The sequence below is a fragment of the Mustela putorius genome, unplaced genomic scaffold (genome assembly GCF_011764305.1).
Source record: "Mustela putorius furo isolate JIRA1106 unplaced genomic scaffold, ASM1176430v1.1 tig00003962_pilon_pilon_pilon, whole genome shotgun sequence".
Taxonomy (NCBI): Eukaryota; Metazoa; Chordata; class Mammalia; order Carnivora; family Mustelidae; genus Mustela; species Mustela putorius.
Window position 1 is genome coordinate 9,875,467 of NW_025422106.1, and position 9,511 is coordinate 9,884,977.

The 9,511-nt window shown below is 50.0% G+C and overlaps 1 long non-coding RNA gene across 1 annotated transcript; it reads right to left on the reverse strand.

The window, feature by feature from the left end:
* Window positions 1-556: 556 nt before the first annotated feature.
* Window positions 557-3,205, reverse strand: LOC101679132. The gene is made up of 2 exons (XR_001178627.2): window positions 2,659-3,205; window positions 557-989 (listed from the first exon to the last, which is right to left on the reverse strand). It is a non-coding gene; the product is annotated as an uncharacterized LOC101679132 (long non-coding RNA).
* Window positions 3,206-9,511: the final 6,306 nt, after the last annotated feature.

Sequence of the window (9,511 nt, forward strand, 5' to 3'; positions counted from 1 at the left end):
GTTGGTCTCTGACCCTGCAACCTCTGATTTGGAGAGTTGTGGGCACTTGAGGGATAGAGAAGCTACAACCCACTTTCCACCGAAAAGTTTTATCCTTGGCTAGAAGACCAGGCTGTGCGCCTGGCAGTCAGTGATGGCTCTCTGTCCAGGGCAGGCCTCAGGCAAGTCATCTCTTTGCCAGTAAAGATGGCCCTTGTGAAAAACTGCTAGGAGTTTTCATTTCCTCCATCTCAAAGAACTGCAAGCTTTCTTTCTTTTTTTTTTTTTTAAGATATTATTTATTTATTTGACAGAGATCTCAAGTAGGTGGAGAGGCAGGCAGAGAGAGAGAGAGAGAGAGAGAGGAGGAAGCAGGCTCCCCACTGAGCAGAGAGCCCGACGCGGGGCTCGATCCCAGGACCCTGAGATCATGACCTGAGCCGAAAGCAGAGGTTTAACCCACTGAGCCACCCAGGTGCCCCCGAGCTGCAAGCTTTCTGATGCTGGATTCACAAAGGAAACAGGGAGGGAAATCTCAGATTTTCTTGGAGGAGAAAGAAAGGAGATGTCACAGAAAGCAGATTGAACACCAATGTTTATTAGAGCAGACAAGGTGGGGAGGGGAATGGACGACCAGAGGCCTCCACAGCCCCCAGGGCAGGCCTGCAAGACTCCCCAGAGCCCTGAGAGCGAGTAGCCTGCCAGTCGGCTGAGCCTGAGGTGCCCTTACATTCTCCTGGGCTGAGCTTCCCCTCCCGCCTGCCCCCATCAAACCTGTAGGAAGGCCATACGGGGAGGGGGGTTATACTGGAAGCTATTGGCTTTAATGAGTGACTCAGGTTAGTAAAACGAAGCAGCATCTATATATACATATTTGCCGTTAATCCCCAAGGCAGCCTTTGCCATGCCCAAAGTCTGAACACAGGCGTCCCCATAGCTGAAACACATGTGCAAGAGGGCGCCTCCTCCCGTTTTGATGGTAGCCCGGTCGTGGCTTCTCAGACAGCTTGCTGGAAAAGAACAAGGAAAGAACGATCATGGGATGATCAAGTTGATATAAAGGGGAGTGGAGGAGGGGAAGGAAGAAGCCGCTAAGCGAAGCCGTCAGCTCCTAGCACCTCCCTGGATGTACCAGGCAGCTCTGTCTTCCAGACACTGACTTTTTTCATGCTCGGAACAACCGTATGAGGGAAGAGCCTTTACTACCCCCATTTTGTCGGTGAGGCAACAGAGAGAAATTGGGCATTTTCCCCCCATGACGGTTTTTCTTCACAATCTGAATGCTCTCTGAATCCACATTCCAAGTAGGTGCGCCCCCCACCCCCCAGCCTCCCCATCCCCGCCGCGGCTTCCCTGTTTCTGTGTCAGTGCGAGCTGCCTGCCCTAAGGCCTCGGGGGGAATCTGTTTTGCAGAAGCCAGTGGTCCCCACCCGGGGGCTCACCCACGGGGCTCACCCACAGGGCCCATCCCACCCAGAGGCAGAGGCCTCCGTCTGTCCGTCTGCCCATGGAGGGTGCCACTGTGGGTGGGGCTCGCTCAACCCAGAAACCACACCTCTCTCCCCGGCCCACACAATAGCACCAAGTCCTCCCTTTCCGGAGAGAAGTCAGCCCAACCCACACCCCTGAAAGAGGGAACTTCTGTTCCACCCCTCCCCCCACACAGAGGACCGGGCGGTGCCATCTACAGGAAGAGTGTGGGATTCGGCGTGGGCAGAAGACTGACATCCCAGCCAGTGCCTGGCAGGAGCTAGTACTAAATCACGCTCACTTAGCTCCTCCATCACATGGGGTTAAACACATGCCCTCAAATGGCACCGGGGTGTTAAGAGGATCAAACAGGAGGCTTCGTGGGAGAGCGAGCCCTCTGGAAGTTCTCAAGAGCGTCACCCTAGAGGGAGTGCTCCTCTGCTGACTCACAGTAGCACAGAATCAACGGCCACGCAGATGTAAGATGTCTCTTAATCACAGATGATAAACGACCCAATTGTATCCTGTCCTGCTTCATCCATAAAAATGACAGAGGAGGCCTGACGTCCACTAGGCTTACCCTCTGAAGGGATTTGCTCCTTTATCTAAGAGGATCTGGGAAGGAGGAGCCAGCGCGGGAAGAGGCAAGCCGCCTGGTGTGGGAGCGGGCAGGGTGCGCAGGCACCCTGGCAACGCTGACAGGCCAGCTCGGGTGGCCTGAAAGAGCAAAGCCAGAGCAAGAGGGGGGGAGGAATGGGTGGGCCGGGCAGACCCCCAGGTCAGAAGGCTAGGGGAAGGCAGGAAAGAAGCTGCTGGTCCTGGTGACACTGGAGATGGTTACGATGGGTATCACTGGTCAGGGCCTTAGTTGCTGACCCCACCTGTCAAAACCCAAGTCCCCACAAGCCACCTTCTCCAGCTTTGTATTCCAGAGCGACCTCTTCTGGACAGCAAACAGGCTCCCATACCTCCTCTCTCTGGGATCTCTCAGGGAGTCAGAAGGGGTCAGGCTCCCTCTCTGTCCCCAGCAACCCCTCGACCTGGCTGCCACCTCTCTCCCCTGCCCGACTCCTGCCACTCCCTCCCTAGCCCTCAGCCAGCTGGTTAGCCGGCTCCCCTAAGCCATGGCCTCCAAAGCCTCTGAGCCCATGCACGTGCTGTCCACTGCCACCTCCCTAACCCGGAAGGCCCGTGGGCGAAGAGACATACCGGAGGCTGGGCTGGAGCCCCTCACACGGGGTGGACCACGTTCCTGTCACAGTGGGGCTTGCAGTGAGGGTTCAGCCAGTGCTCCAGGAACTGCTCCTCAGCACGATGCTCCAGGCGAAGCAGATGGTGCATGTATTCCTGTCCAGACAAACCCACACAGCGGAGACAGTGACAGCTGAGCCGCTGCGGAGCGACCGGGCTGTGCTTCTGAGACAGGGGAGGGAGGCTGGCAGGCAGGACCGGAGGGGAACCCGCCACACCCACGCCTCTCTGCAGGGAAAAGCAGTCAAACACAAAAGAAAGAAATCGGACAACCCAAAGTGCTTAAGGGTGTGTATCTACGGGAACTCACACACACAGCTCCTGGCAGGAACGTGCAACCACCACTTTGAAAAACGATTGTTTGCTGCAATCCGGAAATCCTGCTCCTCGTTATACCCCAAGCAGGGGTCCTCAACTGTGATCAGGCCTCAGAATCACCTGGAGGGTTTTTCTCAAAACACAGAAGGCTGGGCCCGTTCCGTACCCCGCCCCCCTGCCCCCAAGAGTTTCTGATTCAGTGGGTCTGGGTGGGATCCTGCTCAGCTGAGCAGGGAGTCAGCTCCTCCCTCTCCCTCCGCCCACCGCTCCCCTTGCTCGTGCTCTCTGTCTCTCCGTCAAATAAATAAATAAAATCTTAAAAAGAAAGAAAGAAAGCTGAAGTTGCTCTATTATTATCAAATTAAAAAGTCTTTAAAGCCAACAAAATGTTACTAGGGAGATGGGGACCAAATATAACCTAGCAGTTCCTTGACATGTCAAGCATGGAGGGCCGGATGTGACCTGGCAGTTTTGCTCCCAGGTGCACGCCCCAGAGAAACGCAGACGTGAGCCCACACAGACCCTGGGCACCGACGTTCGGGGCAGCATCACACTCCGCAGCCCAAAAGTAAAAACAACCTGAACATCACCAGCTGATGCATGGAGAGATCCGATGTGGTAGATGCATATGACGGACTATTACTCCTTCGGCCGTAAAAAGGAAGAAAGCACAGACACATGCTGCAACGTGGAGGAACCTTGAAAACATTCCCCTATGGGCAAGAAGCCGGTCACAAAAAAGCCACATTCTGTAGGATGCCCTTCCCATGAAACGGGGCCCGCCCCACGGAGGGACGGGTTCACAGTGGAAAGCAGCTCGCCGCGGGGTGCCTCCCGCCTCCAAAACCGTCTACTGGGGGAAGCAAGCCAGCATCACCTCCCTCACCCTCAGCCTCAACCTGACACCGAGCAGTGGGACTGTGAGTCCACTCCTGAGAGTCCTGCATGCGCACTCCTCCATCCATGCCACATCGGTAGGTCGGGTCCTCCGGGCTTCCCACCCAGGCCGTGACAGCCTCTTCACCCCTCCCCCCTCCCGTAGCACCCCCACCTGTCCACCCCAACACCACACCTGCCCCCCACATCTCCGTTCCCCGCCGCCCCCCCCCCCGACAGTGACCTGTCCAAAAGGCTGCCCAAAGATGGTCACAGCTGCCCTCGGGCTGTCACCGGCCCTGCCCCCCTGAAAGGAGGAGAGGGTAACAACTCGCTGTCCTCAGGGCTGGCCTGCGCCTCTGGATAACATCACAGGACCCAGCAGGCATCTTCTCCCCAAAAGAGAGTACCTGAAGATGGGAATGATTTTCAACGTGAAGCTATGCTGTGGACACTGCCCTGAATGCAGTCGGGGTGCCGTAATGATGGGATGTGAACCATTGCAAAGTAGAAAACAGATCTTGTTATAAACGCATTCGGGTAACCCAAAACAGCAGGGCAGTAATCAGAGACGTGGCATCTCATTTTGGGAGAGAGCAATCGTAGTCAGTAATATCGATACAGGAGTAAATGGTTTTGGTGTGTTTAAATATCATAAAAATCCTAAATCCTGAACTCCCTCCTATGGCATTGATAAAGCTTTAAGAGAGGAATCCAGTTGAGGACTTTAAGTGTTTAAGTTTCTATGAAACCCTCTAGGAAGTCTGTACCCTGTATTAAACATAGCATGAAAAAAAAAAAAAAAAAAAACCTTCTTTAGTGATGGTGCAAAAGAATTAATTCCAAAGTGCCCAGTTTTCCTGATTTTTTTTTCCCTTTCCCTCAGGACCCATGCAGTTTGAATCTGTTTTGTTTATCGTTGTTGTTTTCATCTGACCTATCAAAAGCACTCCTTGTCCCAGGCAAGGGAGTCGCTGGGGCAACCGAGGAGGAAGCAAAAGGTTAGAGGCTCCTGCAGGACCCCGCTGTGGGACAAAGACTCCCCACCAGCTCTCAGGACCCATTTGTGATTTTTGGGTTGAATCCTACCCTGTCCTGGCCCATCTGGGGAGTCTTTGGGCAGAAAAAGAAGAACTGGGGGGGACAAGAAAGCAGTGTGGGGTCTTGTAAAAAAAAGAACCAAGTCTTTCCAGCACATAGCCTTCCTTATTCTACTGGTCCAGGCAAGCAGTTGAGGGAAGGAAGCCCATGTGGACATCTTGCCCGCCTGTGTGCCAGACGGTACGTGGTAGAGAGGCTTAGAGGTCCGGGTATGAGCCCGGGTTCAGGGTCTGTTCAAACCCAGACCCTGCCCACAGAGTTTCCCTTCTCCGGTTTCCTTATGTCCATCTGCAAGACGGGGATGGCGCGGGCACTTATTCCACAGGGTTATCAGGATTAAATGAAATGATACAAGTTCCGTGCCACACCTGGAGTCTCTCTCCACTCGTCTAAATTCATTCCTGTCCTCCTTCACGTGGCCCTGTACGATGAGAAGCGGGCTTAGAAGTGCAGCCCACACTCCCCTGACCTGGGGCTTCCAGATGGGTGTGCTGTAGGCGCACCAGCAGGGGAGAAGGAGGTCACTGGAAGAGACCCAGAGGGTCTGCTGGTGGCATCCACTCCTGAGGACCACAGCTCCTAGGGGGCTGTCCTCTCCTGTTCTGGGAGCCTGCCTTTCCCCTTCACACCCAGGGGCTGTTAGCCTGGGATCCTTTATCATCTCTCGCTAGTTGACCTGAATTCTGGCTCGCCTTTGCAAGAAGTCTCTTCCTTAAGCTCTGCGTGATTCCTTGGGGTTATTACTAGATAAGAAAGATCTGATAGACATTAAGGTGGTAGATGGAGCCTCCCTCCCAGGAATGGGTCCATAGGAAACTGATAGTAAATGCTTGTGGAATGGGAGACAAAAGCAGCATCCTCAAAGTGGGGTCTGTGCTTCCCTAGGAGCTCCACAAGGTCAAATCTTAACCAGAGTCAAGGCAGTGACAACCACTATCACTGTCCTTGTATCTTTTTTTTTTTTTTTAAGATTTTATTTATCCGTTTGACAGAGAGAGAGAGCACAAGCAGGGGGAACGGCAGAAGGAAAGGGAGAAGCAGGCTCCCCACTAAGCAGGGAGCCTGATGCGGGGCTCGATCCCAGGACCTTGGGATCAGAACCTGAGCCAAAGGCAGACACTTCACTGACTGAGCCACCCAAGGGCCCCTGTCCTTGTATGTCTGACCATCGTGCACTCACAGTGAAAATGCATAAGTACATAGGGAATATTCCAAAAATGCCCTTTTCGCTGAAGAACACCCCGTGAAACAGAAGAAAGTGACCCCACGGGAAGCCTTCAGGCAGCACCAGGTCCAGCGCTTTTCTCTAAAAAAAGAGTCCTTGAGGGATTGTTGGTGTCAGGGACTGAACTAGCTATGTGTGACAGGCATCTTTTCAAAAACGAATAAAGTGAGCCTGTCACTTCAAGGAAAACAATAGATTGTACTAGTTACTGAACAATAAGCTTCAAGCTTTAAAAGGGAAATTAGAATTTTGGAAAACTTGTATTTATTCCCATGAGCCTGACAGCTTCCCAATACTTAAGAGACTTTTCTGATGAGATCAGTGGGGATATTAACAAATGTCGCCACTGGTATACAGCATTTGCATGCCTCTTTAAAAAAAAAAAAAATTTTTTTATGTATTCATTTGAGAGAAAGAGAGAGCATGCATGTGGAGAGGGGCAGAGGGAGAGGGAAACGCAGGCTCCCGCTGAGCAGGGAGGCCACCAAGGGGTTTAATCCCCACACCCTGAGATCATGACCTGAGCCGAAGGGAGACATTTAACACACAGTCACCCAGGCACCCCGCATTTGCATGCCTCTTTTAATTATATGCTCATTTGCATCCTCACTCATGTAATCCCAGTCCCACTCAGACAAACCTCCAAACTGGTTTTTCAATGGCAGTGACCAAGGTATGCCTAGTATAGGGCTTAGTGCTGGCACAGAGTAGGACCTCAATAGAACCCACTGGAGAAATCTGCAAACAAGTGAATAAATAGATGACATGACCGTTCTTTTTCTGTAATCCTTCTAAATCCCCCTTGGAAGTTTCCTCGACATCTGTGTCGTTTTCTCATTGTAATGACCCACGCCAAATGTACATTAAAAGCCTTGAAGAATAATATGTATTTCACACTCCTGAACAGCAGCAGACATGAGCGTTGAAGAAAAACAACCAGAGCAGACACACACATAGAGAGAAAAAGAAAAGAGCGCTGGTTTCCATGACATTTCCCTATTTATTTAAAATGTTAGGAAAAGGGATATGCCACAAAGGCTTAGAAGCAATCATTAGTCAAAGATGAAAAGCCCAAAGGCAAATCTGCTGAAAACCACAAATTCAACAATTGCATTGGCTGCGTTAGAAATGACCCAGCATTAACGATAAACTCAAATGTTCCTGGATCGAGAAAGAGGGGATAGATGGAAAATAAGTTTTAATTTTTTTTTTTTTGAGATTCCTTTCTTTTAAGAGGAAAAAAAATTAAAGCAAAACAAAAACCAATATCTGCATTCCATGTCTCATCCCAGCTGTAAGGAATTAAGTAAATAATCTCTCAGTAATTAGAGAGGAAATTGGAAGTGATCCTTTAGGATGACAGTGGTATGATAATGAAGTGAAACACTTGCTCGACCCTATCTAAGCTGAGAGTTATAGAGGGGACAGTTAATCTATCAAGGCAGCAACTTTTTCCAAGGAGGCAAATCCTTCCTCTGACATTTGCATGCAATTAGAAGTCCATCAGCATGAGGATGAATCATTTTGCTCATTAGGGCAAACAAGGTAATCCTCAAGGCAGAAAGGTGGATGGGAATTTAGCTACACGGGGACCCCAGAGGGCTTAGCCCTAAAAAAAAGGCAGATCACTGATGTGTGCAATTTACATCACAGTCACTCCAAACTGGCCTTTGAGATGGTGGGGAACGAAAGGGTAGTAAAGTTACTACATCTATTTGTCAAGGGGCTAAACATGAAAGCATATTTTAGAAAGACTACATACAATAAAGCTAATATGATTTATACTTGCCCAACAAGAACATTCCTTAAAGGAACACAGGCCAGAGTAGAGTGGAAAACATATTCCCAGGGCACATGAGCACTTACAAACACACTCACAAAAGACATAATTTTAGCTCCAATGTCATTTTTCCTAAAGAATTTCCATGGCCCATCCCAGCTATTGGCAGATAATGTCTTCCCTAAATTCTGGGATGATTAGGAAAAATTTAATGAATTTAAGTGAGGCCATCTAAAAGATTTCTTTGAAATAACCTCCCAGTTATAGGGTAGAATAATGTCCTACAAAATTTCTCCCCTGCAGAGTAGCAAAAAAAAAAAAAAAAAGGTGGGGGGGGATGGAAATAAGTATTATGAGCATCTAGTAAATGTCATATACTGTGCTTGGTGCTGGGGACCCAGAAGTCCAACAAAAAGTCCATCCGTTCTAGCAGTTTAGAACAGCCTAGTAGGAGAGACACATTAAAAAAAAAAAAAGTCACAGGGCACCTGGGTGGCTCAGTGGGTTAAATAAAGCCTCTGCTTTCGGCTCGGGTCATGATCCCAGGGTCCTGGGATGGAGCCCCACGTCAGGCTCTCTGCTCAGCAGGAAGCCTGCTTCCTCCTCATTCTCTCTGCCTGCCTCTCTGCCTACTTGTAATCTCACTCTCTGTCAAATAAATAAATAAAATCTTTTTTTTTAAGATTTTATTTATTTATCAGAGAGAGAGAGGGAGAGAGAGCGAGCACAGGCAGACAGAATGGCCCATGTGACCTTCTTTGGAATTAGGGTCTTTGCAGATGTAACCACGCTAAGATGAAGTCACACTGGACAAAGGTGGGCCCTATATCCAGGTGTCCTTGTGAAATGAGTGCAATTTGGATGTTGGGACACAGAGCACACGAGGCCATGGGATGGTGGACACGGAGACCCGCCAAAAAACACCAAAGACTAAAGCAACCATCAGAAGCTGGGAGAGAAAACCAGAACAGATTCTCCCTCGGAGCTCCCCAGAAGGAACCAAACCTGCCAAGATTTTATTTTGAACTTCTAGTCCCTAAATCTGGAGAACTAATGAGAGGGGGGATCAGTGTCTGCTGTCAGAAGCTGCCCCATCTGGGGCACTTTGTAGTTGCGGCCACGGGAAATGAATACACTGAGGAATCGCAAAAAGGACGTAAAGATGAAAGTAAAAAATTTGCCCCAAATCTTATCACCGAGAGAATACTGTCACTATCATTTGGCAACCTGTTTCCATACATGCATACAAAGAGACACGTCGGAAGGTGACATTATCTCTTAAAACTTCATTTCTTTCCATTTTGAAAGTCCTGGCAAGAGCGTAGGGACCCCAGGATTCTTACACGCGCTCAAGGTCAGGGGTGGGGGGTCGATACAGTGGATCAGACAATGTGCCCTGATTTAATTCAGTTAAAAGTACCTAAACCTTCTGTCTCAGCAATCCCATTTGTTATCATTGAACTTGGCCAAACACATGTGTATAAGGATCTTCATCACACACTGGAAATACC